This window comes from Rana temporaria, chromosome 12 (genome assembly GCF_905171775.1).
Source record: "Rana temporaria chromosome 12, aRanTem1.1, whole genome shotgun sequence".
NCBI classification, from domain to species: domain Eukaryota; kingdom Metazoa; phylum Chordata; class Amphibia; order Anura; family Ranidae; genus Rana; species Rana temporaria.
In genome coordinates this window covers 54,895,942-54,905,461 of record NC_053500.1, presented here as the reverse complement: position 1 = coordinate 54,905,461, position 9,520 = coordinate 54,895,942, and the positions used below count along the sequence as shown (strand labels likewise).

The 9,520-nt window shown below is 43.0% G+C and overlaps 1 long non-coding RNA gene across 1 annotated transcript; it reads left to right on the top strand.

Moving 5' to 3' along the window:
- Positions 1–2,327: 2,327 nt before the first annotated feature.
- Positions 2,328–8,298, top strand: LOC120919239. Its single transcript, XR_005744538.1, has 3 exons — positions 2,328–2,537; positions 4,131–4,296; positions 8,017–8,298. It is a non-coding gene; the product is annotated as an uncharacterized LOC120919239 (long non-coding RNA).
- The last annotated feature ends 1,222 nt before the right edge of the window (positions 8,299–9,520 follow it).

The following is a 9,520-nucleotide window of genomic DNA, read 5'->3' as shown; positions in this document are numbered from 1 at the left end:
ATTTTCGGCCACTGCAAAGTTCCTTCTAAAAGTCTGGGATCACAAGCAGGAGTCCTTAGACACCCAGGTTCTAATACCGACACAGGTAAAAAGAACCCTATGGTGGTGGAGGACGGTAGAGAATATGACCATGGGTCGGCTGTGGACACTTCCCATTTCCCAGATCCTTACCACGGACGCAAGTGGTATAAGATGGGGAGCATATCTGGGCTCCCAAGGGACTTGGAAGTGGGAAGAGAGGATGAGATCCTCCAACTGGAAAGAATTGAAGGCAGTAGGGCTTGCACTTCAATTCTTCCAGAAACAACTAAAAGGACATCATGTTCAAATAAGGTCCGACAATGCTTCAGTCATTCCCTATGTAAACAAGAAGGGTGGAACAAGAAGTGGAACCCTGTGGGCACTAGCGAAAGAAATCCTGACATGGGGAGAGAAAAACATACTCTCTCTTTCAGCAATCCACTTAAAAGGGGATTTAAACACAGTAGCGGATTTCCTCAGCAGAATTCAGGTGAAAGAAGGGGACTGGGAACTGAATCAGGAGGTGTTCAATCAAATCACGCAAAAATGGGGAACACCTCAAGTGGACTTATTTGCATCCAAGAAAAACAAAAAAGTCAAGACCTTCTTCTCTCTAAACAGGGAGGACGGAGCACTGGGAGTGGATGCATTAGCACAAGGGTGGACATTCAGGATATGTTATACCTTTCCTCCACCAGTATTAATTCCAGCAGTGTTAAGGAAACTGCCAAACTGCCAACACCAACCTGATTCTCATAGCACCTCACTGGCCCAGGAGACCGTGGTTCTCTATACTGAAAGAACTAGCTATAGAACCCCCCTGGTTGTTGCCAGTCCAGTATACTGCCCCCAAGTAGAAAGGTGGAACTTGGCCGCGTGGTTTCTGAGGAGCAGCTGCTGAAAGCGAAGGGTTTCTCGAGCCGCTTAATTGCGACTCTGCTGAAAAGTAGGAAAATAGAGACACGCAAGATCTATGATAAGGTGTGGAAGTGCTTTGGCAATTGGTGCACAGAAAACTCCTTTAATACACAGAGTTCAGTGGCCATCCTAGAGTTTCTACAGAGGGGTGTAGAGAAAGGACTTAGCCTTAGTACGTTAAAAACTCAAGTATCCGCACTATCAGTTTTCCTAGAGGAAAGGCTAGCATCTGACCCATGGATAGTCAGATTCTTCAGATCTCTGAGCCGGCAAAGACCTATACAAAATTCAGTCTTCCCGAAATGGGACCTGTCATTAGTACTACAAACTTTGACAGCAAAACCTTTTGAGCCATTGGAAGATTTCAACCTAAAGACGCTGACGCTAAAAACAGTCTTTCTGGTGGCAATCACCACAGCAAAAAGGGTCTGTGAGTTAGAGGCCTTATCGATCAGACCCCCTTTTTTTCAGATCTTTGCAGATCGTATAATTTTTAAGATGGACCCGGGATTCCTGCCTAAAGTAATCTCGAGGTTCCATAGGGAACAAGAAGTTATATTACCTTCATTTTGTCCGAACCCTTCTAGGGAACGGGAAGTAAAATTCCATAACTTAGACGTCAGGAGATGCGTCTTACATTATTTAGAAGTGACTAAAACTTCAAGGAAAACGGACTCCTTATTTATTTTGCATTCTGGAGCTAGGAAAGGGCATAGAGCTACCAGGTGCACAATAGCTAGATGGTTAAAATAAGCCATTGAACAAGCTTACAGGTTAGGAGGCATACAGATTCCAGAGGGTATCAGAGCGCACTCCACAAGATCTATGGCAGCCTCACAGGCAGAGAGAGCTGGAGCAACGCCGGAGCAGATCTGTAAAGCGGCGACATGGTCCAGTTTTGCCACCTTCGTAAGACACTATAGAGTGGATCTTTGGTCAGCTAAGGATCAGACCTTTGGACGTAAGGTCTTACAAGCTATGGTCCCGCCCTAGGGTAAGTGCTCGGTTATCCTCTCAGGTGGCTGTCCTGAAAGACGATTAGGGGAAAAACGAAGTTACTTACTGGTAACGTTCTTTCCCGGAGTCTTTCAGGACAGCCGGGTAACACACCCAAAGGTATGTATAAGATTTACTTACAGGAATTGTGATATGGTTAACGATGTGTATCCCCAGCAACTGGAGGTGCTCCAAAGGAACTGAGGACCAGCAGGGGAGGAGGAAATTTATAGGCTGGCACGGTATTTCCAATAGAGGGGAGGAGACAAGGTCTCTCAGGTGGCTGTCCTGTAAGACTCCGGGAATGAACGTTACCAGTAAGTAACTTCGTTTTTTTTGTTACGTTGAACTGTTACTTTTTTGTTATTGACTACAAAACTGTGTATTTTTTACACCTGTGTGTTCTAAAAGTGAAAGAATATTTTAATATTAATTACCTGTGTCTGACACCAGTGGTGGGCCTGTGAAACTTGGAGACCGCATTGACGGAGTTCCGGACTCGTTCCCAGGCTGCTGACTTCTCAGATGCTGGCACGGATTGGCAGAAGAGTGTCACTTTTTCTTTTGATACTGCAGCAACCAAGGCAGCATTCTCCTCTTTGGTATATACGGGTCGCCTTGATTTCTGTCTCTTGGTTTGCTTGTTCTGCTGCACATCTGAGTCCGCACTATCTGACATAGGAGGGGCCACATGTCTCCTTTCTTGGCCATGCTCCCGCTCCACTACACCTCCACACTCCCTTCCATGCCTCGGCTTCACTCCACTCCTCTCCTCCCCTCCATGCCTTTCCTCCACTACGCTCCTCTCCTCCACGCCTCCTCTTCCCTCCACGCCTCTCCTCTGCTCCACACCTCTCCTCCACTCCACTCTCAGTCACACCAACAAGTCTCACATCAACACACTGACTAACACCAACATTCTCACTCTCAACACTCACATGTCCATTCTCACTCCTATACATGACTTTAATTGCCCAAAAGATAGCAAACCAGTGAAACCACCACACAAAAACAAGTAGAAATTTGACAAGCCCACCTCTGCCCTGCTCTCTGTTCCTCCCTCGCCAAACCACGCACTCATACACCCTCTCAAAATGGAGTCCAGGGGCGGAGGCTATAACCGCGCATCGAAAACGAAAGTAAAGTATGAGATTTCCGAATGGTTACGATTTGCTGCGATGTACTTACGAAAGTACGAATGATTTACAAAACACATTAGTAGCGTTAGCGGAGCGCAATTCTGACACATTGCGTAAAATAACGAAATAAGGCCCAATAACAATCTTACGAAAGTAATAATAAGTAAGACCGTCAAGTAGTCTATCGCAGTAAAGTTAGATTTACAAAATTACGACGAATAGTGTGTCGAATTAACGTAAAATGTATTTTAACTGAATTACGAATGCACTAAAATCTACTAAAGCACGTTTTTATAATCGAATGAAACAAGACACGAAAAATACGAATGATGATAAAACAACGAAGATCTATTTCTTCCGAAAATAAGAATGCGGCATGATGGGAAACTAAATGTAAATACGAATATAAAAACAACGAAAAATAAACCAACGTAAAAACGAATAAACGAATAAATTCATTCTAAAAATACGAACGAGGCAGAATACAACATTTAACGAAAATACTAATTTTGAATCACCGAAAATTAAACTTAACAGAAAAAAACGGAAACGGAAAAAAAAGTGTTACGAAAATACTAAAGAGTACGAATACGATAACTAACGTCTTACGAAATTACGACTCGCTACGAATCACGATAAACGAACAGAAACGAAACAGAAATAAACGAAAATTTTTGCTGTGCACATGCCTATTTAGTATATAGAGTCCAGGCTATGCCTGTGTTAGATTTTGCCTTTGCGTGGGGCAGTTCAATATACCGTGACTCTGACTTCATGCTTTGGTTCTACATCAGCAACCTACCATGTGGAAGCTGTGTGTTTCTTTTCCTTTTTTTCTTGCTGGGGGTTGCGACACGGGGGCTTATTTCACTGCGACCTCATTTTCAATGCATGCGTGTTTTTTTTTAGGAATAGTAGAGTATTGACATTTGGCATTGTATTGTATAGCCACACTAGCAGATTAAACATACAATTCAACTGTGGGAGCATGGGTAACTGTTACAGTGTGACCACTATTGAGGTACTTCAATGTATCGTTTTTTTTTTTTCTTTCAGGCTATTTAAAGGCATTGGCAGGACACCAGAACCTGCATACAAGTCTGCTGGCAGTTGATTTGTGTGAAACTTCGAGACAAGGCCAAGGAGTGGGCCATAAACCGTGATGATCGTGCAAGTTGAGTATGTGATCAATTTGTTTTTATTTCAAGGTGGTAGCTCCAAGGTAACCTACCTTTCATTTATGAACACTGCTCTTCTTGAACGTAGGGTTACAGCACTGCCCTCGGGAGTAGTAATAGAATTGCCAACTAGTCCCTTTTAAACACAAACGTCTATTAATGTGACAGGTTCAGTGGGTGATTAAGTTGGTAGTTAATCTGACTCTGTGCCTTACCTGCATCAAATTAGCCTCAGAGCATGTGTAGATCCTATATGTTTGGGTTACGAGGCATGAGAAGGCAAACCTAAGTAGGACTCTAGGCAGAAAAAAAAAAAAAAAAAAGGAACACAGCGCCCTCAGCATTTTTAGGACAGATTTTTAGGTCTGCTGTGCCTATGAGCACTAGGTCTGCCTTTTCGTTCATTGGATTGTCCCTGTGGAGATTTTCAATCTACAACCGGTCTGGGTGATGGGGCCAGTGAGTTAAATGTTTCATGGGCATGCATAGGACTGTTCATCTTTCTTCTTTGTAACAGGGTTTTGACTGGCCAACAGACTGCCCTTCTGCTACCTCTGGTGGACTGTTATGTATGTTCCTCCCACCTGGCAGGCTGTGGTTACTCCCCTGGGGTGGTGGGCTCTGCGAGATCCCCGCTACCCTTCAGTCAATGGCTATCTACGTCCATGCTCTCCCTCCTCTCCCCTTCTGTCGGTCGAGTGGACCTCAGTCTCAATGTATATAACCCAGAGTGTCATAGGTTTTGTGTTGGTTTTGGTGTCTGCTCAGTCGCCTACTCCCTTTATCTATTTTTTTTACTATTGTCGCCCTCCTCCTTAGTTGATGGAGAGATGTGTCTGGCTGGTCGGTGCCCATGTTTTTTTAAACCCCTTTCTCCCTTTCTCCCTTTCTCCCTTTCTCCCTTTCTCCCTTTCTCCCTTTCTCCCTTTCTCTCTTTCTCTCTTTCTCTCTTTCTCTCTTTCTCTCTTTCTCTCTTTCTCTCTTTCTCTCTCTCTCTCTCTCTCTCTCTCTCTTTCTTTCTTTCTCTCTCTCTCTCTTTCTCTCTCTCTCTCTCTCTCTCTCTCTCTCTCTCTCTCTCTCTCTCTCTCTCTCTCTCTCTCTCTCTCTCTCTCTCTCTCTCTCTCTCTCTCTCTCTTTGGATCCGGACTGGCTGTTTGTACTCTTTGTAGGCTGCGGCATTCACATTGCCGGTGGGGCTCAGGTTGGTGGTCTTCCTTCCCGGCATTGATTGAATTATTCTAGTCTGCATCTCTCCAAGGTAATACTTAAAATCTGTCCTGTTATCGGGCCCTGAGGACAGGGTTTGACGACCCCTGCTCTAGGGCACCTTTCGATGGCCAGTGTACTGTGTCCGATCTCTCACGGGTGGGCTCAGAGCACGTTTAGGCTGTGGCTTTGCGGCCTACTTTAGCAGGTGGCAGCGTCTGTCATTTCAATGTTGGTATTTGCCAGTCGTAGTTAACAGTCTAGCTCCATGTCTTTGCAGCGACTCGTTTTCCTGCACCCCCACCCACTTTAGTGACTTGAATTCCAGCCCATATTTTGGTGTTCTGTTGCCTCTCCATTGGTATTCTTGGGTGGTTCCCCTTTCTCCCTCTTATGGCTGCATCTCCCCATCCTGTTGACCTTGCCTTATTAGTACAGTTGGTGTGTTTTTTTTATTATTATTATTTATTTATGTTTATGGCCATGTGAGTGGGCCCCTGACCTTTTTACAGATTTCAGATCAAATTAACCCTGTTATTTTTGGCATAAAGTAGTAGTAAAAGCATATATATATATATATATATATATATATATATATATATATATATATATATATATATATATATATATATATATATATATATATATATATATATATATATATATATATATATATATATATGTAATATATCTGTGTATTTTCGTGTCCATAACGTTAAAATACAATTTTTGACATTCATTGTGGGATGTGGTGCTGTTTCACCCATATTTGCATCCTCAGGGCCACCCTCTTAGTATGCAAATAAGACAGTGACTCGGTCCATCATTTACAGTGCCTTGCGAAAGTATTCGGCCCCCTTGAACTTTGCGACTTTTTGCCATATTTCAGGCTTCAAACATAAAGATATAAAACTGTAATTTTTTTTGAAAAATCAACAAAAAGTGGGACACAATCATGAAGTGGAACGAAATTTCTTGGATATTTCAAACTTTTTTATCAAAAAAAAAATGGAAAAATTGGGCATGCAAAATTATTCAGCCCCCTTAAGTTAATACCTTTTGCTGCGATTACAGCTGTAAGTCGCTTGGGGTATGTCTCTATCAGTTTTGCACATGGAGAGACTGAAATTTTTTCCCATTCCTCCTTGCAAAACAGCTCGAGCTCAGTGAGGTTGAATGGAGAGCATTTGTGAACAGCAGTTTTCAGTTCTTTCCACAGATTCTCGATTGGCTTCAGGTCTGGACTTTGACTTGGCCATTCTACAATGGAATGGTTCACAAATAAACATATCCAGGTGTTATATTTTGCTTTATGTTTTGGATCTTAGTCTTGTTGGAAGACAAATCTCCGTCCCAGTCTCAGGTCTTTTGCAGACTCCATCAGGTTTTCTTCCAGAATGGTCCTGTATTTGTCTCTATCCATCTTCCCATCAATTTTAACCATCTTCCCTGTCCCTGCTGAAGAAAAGCAGGCCCAAACCATGATGCTGCCACCACCATGTTTGACAGTGGGGATGGTGTGTTCAGGGTGATGAGCTGTGTTGCTTTTACGCCAAACATAACGTTTTGCATTGTTGCCAAAAAGTTGGATTTTGGTTTCATCTGACCAGAGCACCTTCTTCCACATGTTTGGTGCGTCTCCCAGGTGGCTTGTGGCAAACTTTAAATGACACTTTTTATGGATATCTTTAAGAAATGGCTTTCTTCTTGCCACTCTTCCATAAAGGCCAGATTTGTGCAGTATACGACTGATTGTTGTCCTATGGACAGAGTCTCCCACCTCAGCTGTAGATCTCTGCAGTTCATCTAGAGTGATCATGGGCCTCTTGGCTGCATCTCTGATCAGTCTTCTCCTTGTATGAGCTGAAAGTTTAGAGGGACGGCTAGGTCTTTGTAGATTTGCAGTGGTCTGACACTCCTTCCATTTCAATATTATCGCTTGCACAGTGCTCCTTGGGATGTTTAAAGCTTGGGAAATCTTTTTGTATCCAAATCCGGCTTTAAACTTCTCCACAACAGTATCTCGGACCTGCCTGGTGTGTTCCTTGTTCTTCATGATGCTCTCTGCGCTTTAAACGGACCTCTGAGACTATCACAGTGCAGGTGCATTTATACGGAGACTTGATTGCACACAGGTGGATTCTATTTATCATCATTAGTCATTTAGGTCAACATTGGATCATTCAGAGATCCTCACTGAACTTCTGGAGGGAGTTTGCTGCACTGAAAGTAAAGGGACTGAATAATTTTGCACGCCCAATTTTTCAGTCTTTTATTTGTAAAAAAAGTTGGAAATATCCAATAAATTTCGTTCCACTTCATGATTGTGTCCCACTTGTTGTTAATTCTTAAAAAAACAAAATACAGTTTTATATCTTTATGTTTGAAGCCTGAAATGTGGCAAAAGGTCGCAAAGTTCAAGGGGGCCGAATACTTTCGCAAGGCACTGTAGCCATGCTAGAGGGGATCTTGCCCCCGACCTCCAAGAATTCATATTCACAAATTGTTAAGGCATCCTAGAAGTCAGATTCAACTGTTTACTCTCTTTCTTTTATAAGGAATCAACTCTATGGGATTCAAATTACACAAACCACAGGGGCATGCCACGTGTGAGAGAAATACATCAACAAAACCAGAGCGTGCCACATAGCGTGGTTGAACAATGCTATGCTGAAAATCACTGGACGCATGCCTCCACAAACCAAAGAAAGGCATTTTCTTTTATTGCAAAGACAATGACACGCAAGAAGAGAGATGTTAATACATAGTAATTTTACGCCTATTGACTGATTAAAAATGTGTAACTCAAGTTGCAGGTATTCCCGGAGGGGAAAAAAAAACATTTTGCCTCACTACGTTTCTTACATCTGTTTTATGATCTTGTATGGTTACATGCATGCACCCCCCCCCCCCCCCCCCCCCCCCCCCCCATTAAGCTTTTTTTAAGTACTGACGTAGAAAAAGAAAACATTGTAAGTTAATAATAAAGAATTACTTAATTAATTTTTTTTTTTACAAGATTGTAAGCTGTATTAAATATTGCAATCTGTTTTCTCATTTAAAAAAAAAGATTGTAAGCTGTAATGAGCAGGATCCTCTCATTCCTCCTGTATTGAATTGTATTTCAAATGTACTGTTGTAAAGTGCTTTAGTATTGCTGTCCTGGACACGGCCGATGAATGGGATCGCAGGTAAGCACTATTACCTCTGGAGATCACAATTTCACCTGCAACATTGTTGATCATTCATCACCGCACAGATCCTTGAAATACTACTAATGATACGTTCCTCGTTCTCATAGCAGAACATGTGCACTGTATTTTAAATGGTGTGACCTTTGAGCACAATGTTGCAGTATTTCAAAAATCTGGGTTGTGATGGCAAATACACGTGATAAAGACAAGTCTCCTGCGCTCCGGTATTTTCAGGAGGTGCTACGGAGTAGTGTAGTTCAATTTAAAAGCTATCTTCTAGAATCTTGCAGCCCTCCTCAGAATCGTGGGAATTCATAAAACTAGGAAAAAAGAGAAGAACGGAGGCGCACTGACCTACCGTATTTTCCGGCGTATAAGACGACTTTCTGGATGCAAAAAAATGCATCCAAAGTCGGGGGTCGTCTTATACGCCGGGTACAGTCTCAGTACTCACTTTTTTCCCCCAGCGCTGACAGTCTCCCATGCTGCGATCGCGATCGTGAAGGATTTCAAAGCCGCGCCTTCACTGCAGAGTGTTCTGTGATAGGATGAACAAAAATCTTCCCAGCAGCGCCTCTGTTCTTTGTTCCTCCTATCACAGATGCCTTCTCATCCTCGGACGAGATGAGAAGACGTCCGTGATAGGCGGGAAACATAACAGAGGCGCTGCTGGGAAGATTTTTGTTCATCCTATCACAGAACACTCTGCAGTGAAGGCGCGGCTTTGAAATCCTTCACGATCGCGATCGCAGCATGGGACACTGTCAGCGCTGGGGGAAAAAGTGAGTGTTATTGCACTGGGGGGGCAACAAGTTCAGGCACAGTGGGGGCAAGTGATGGCACAATGGCAATGTGAGGGGCAAGTGAT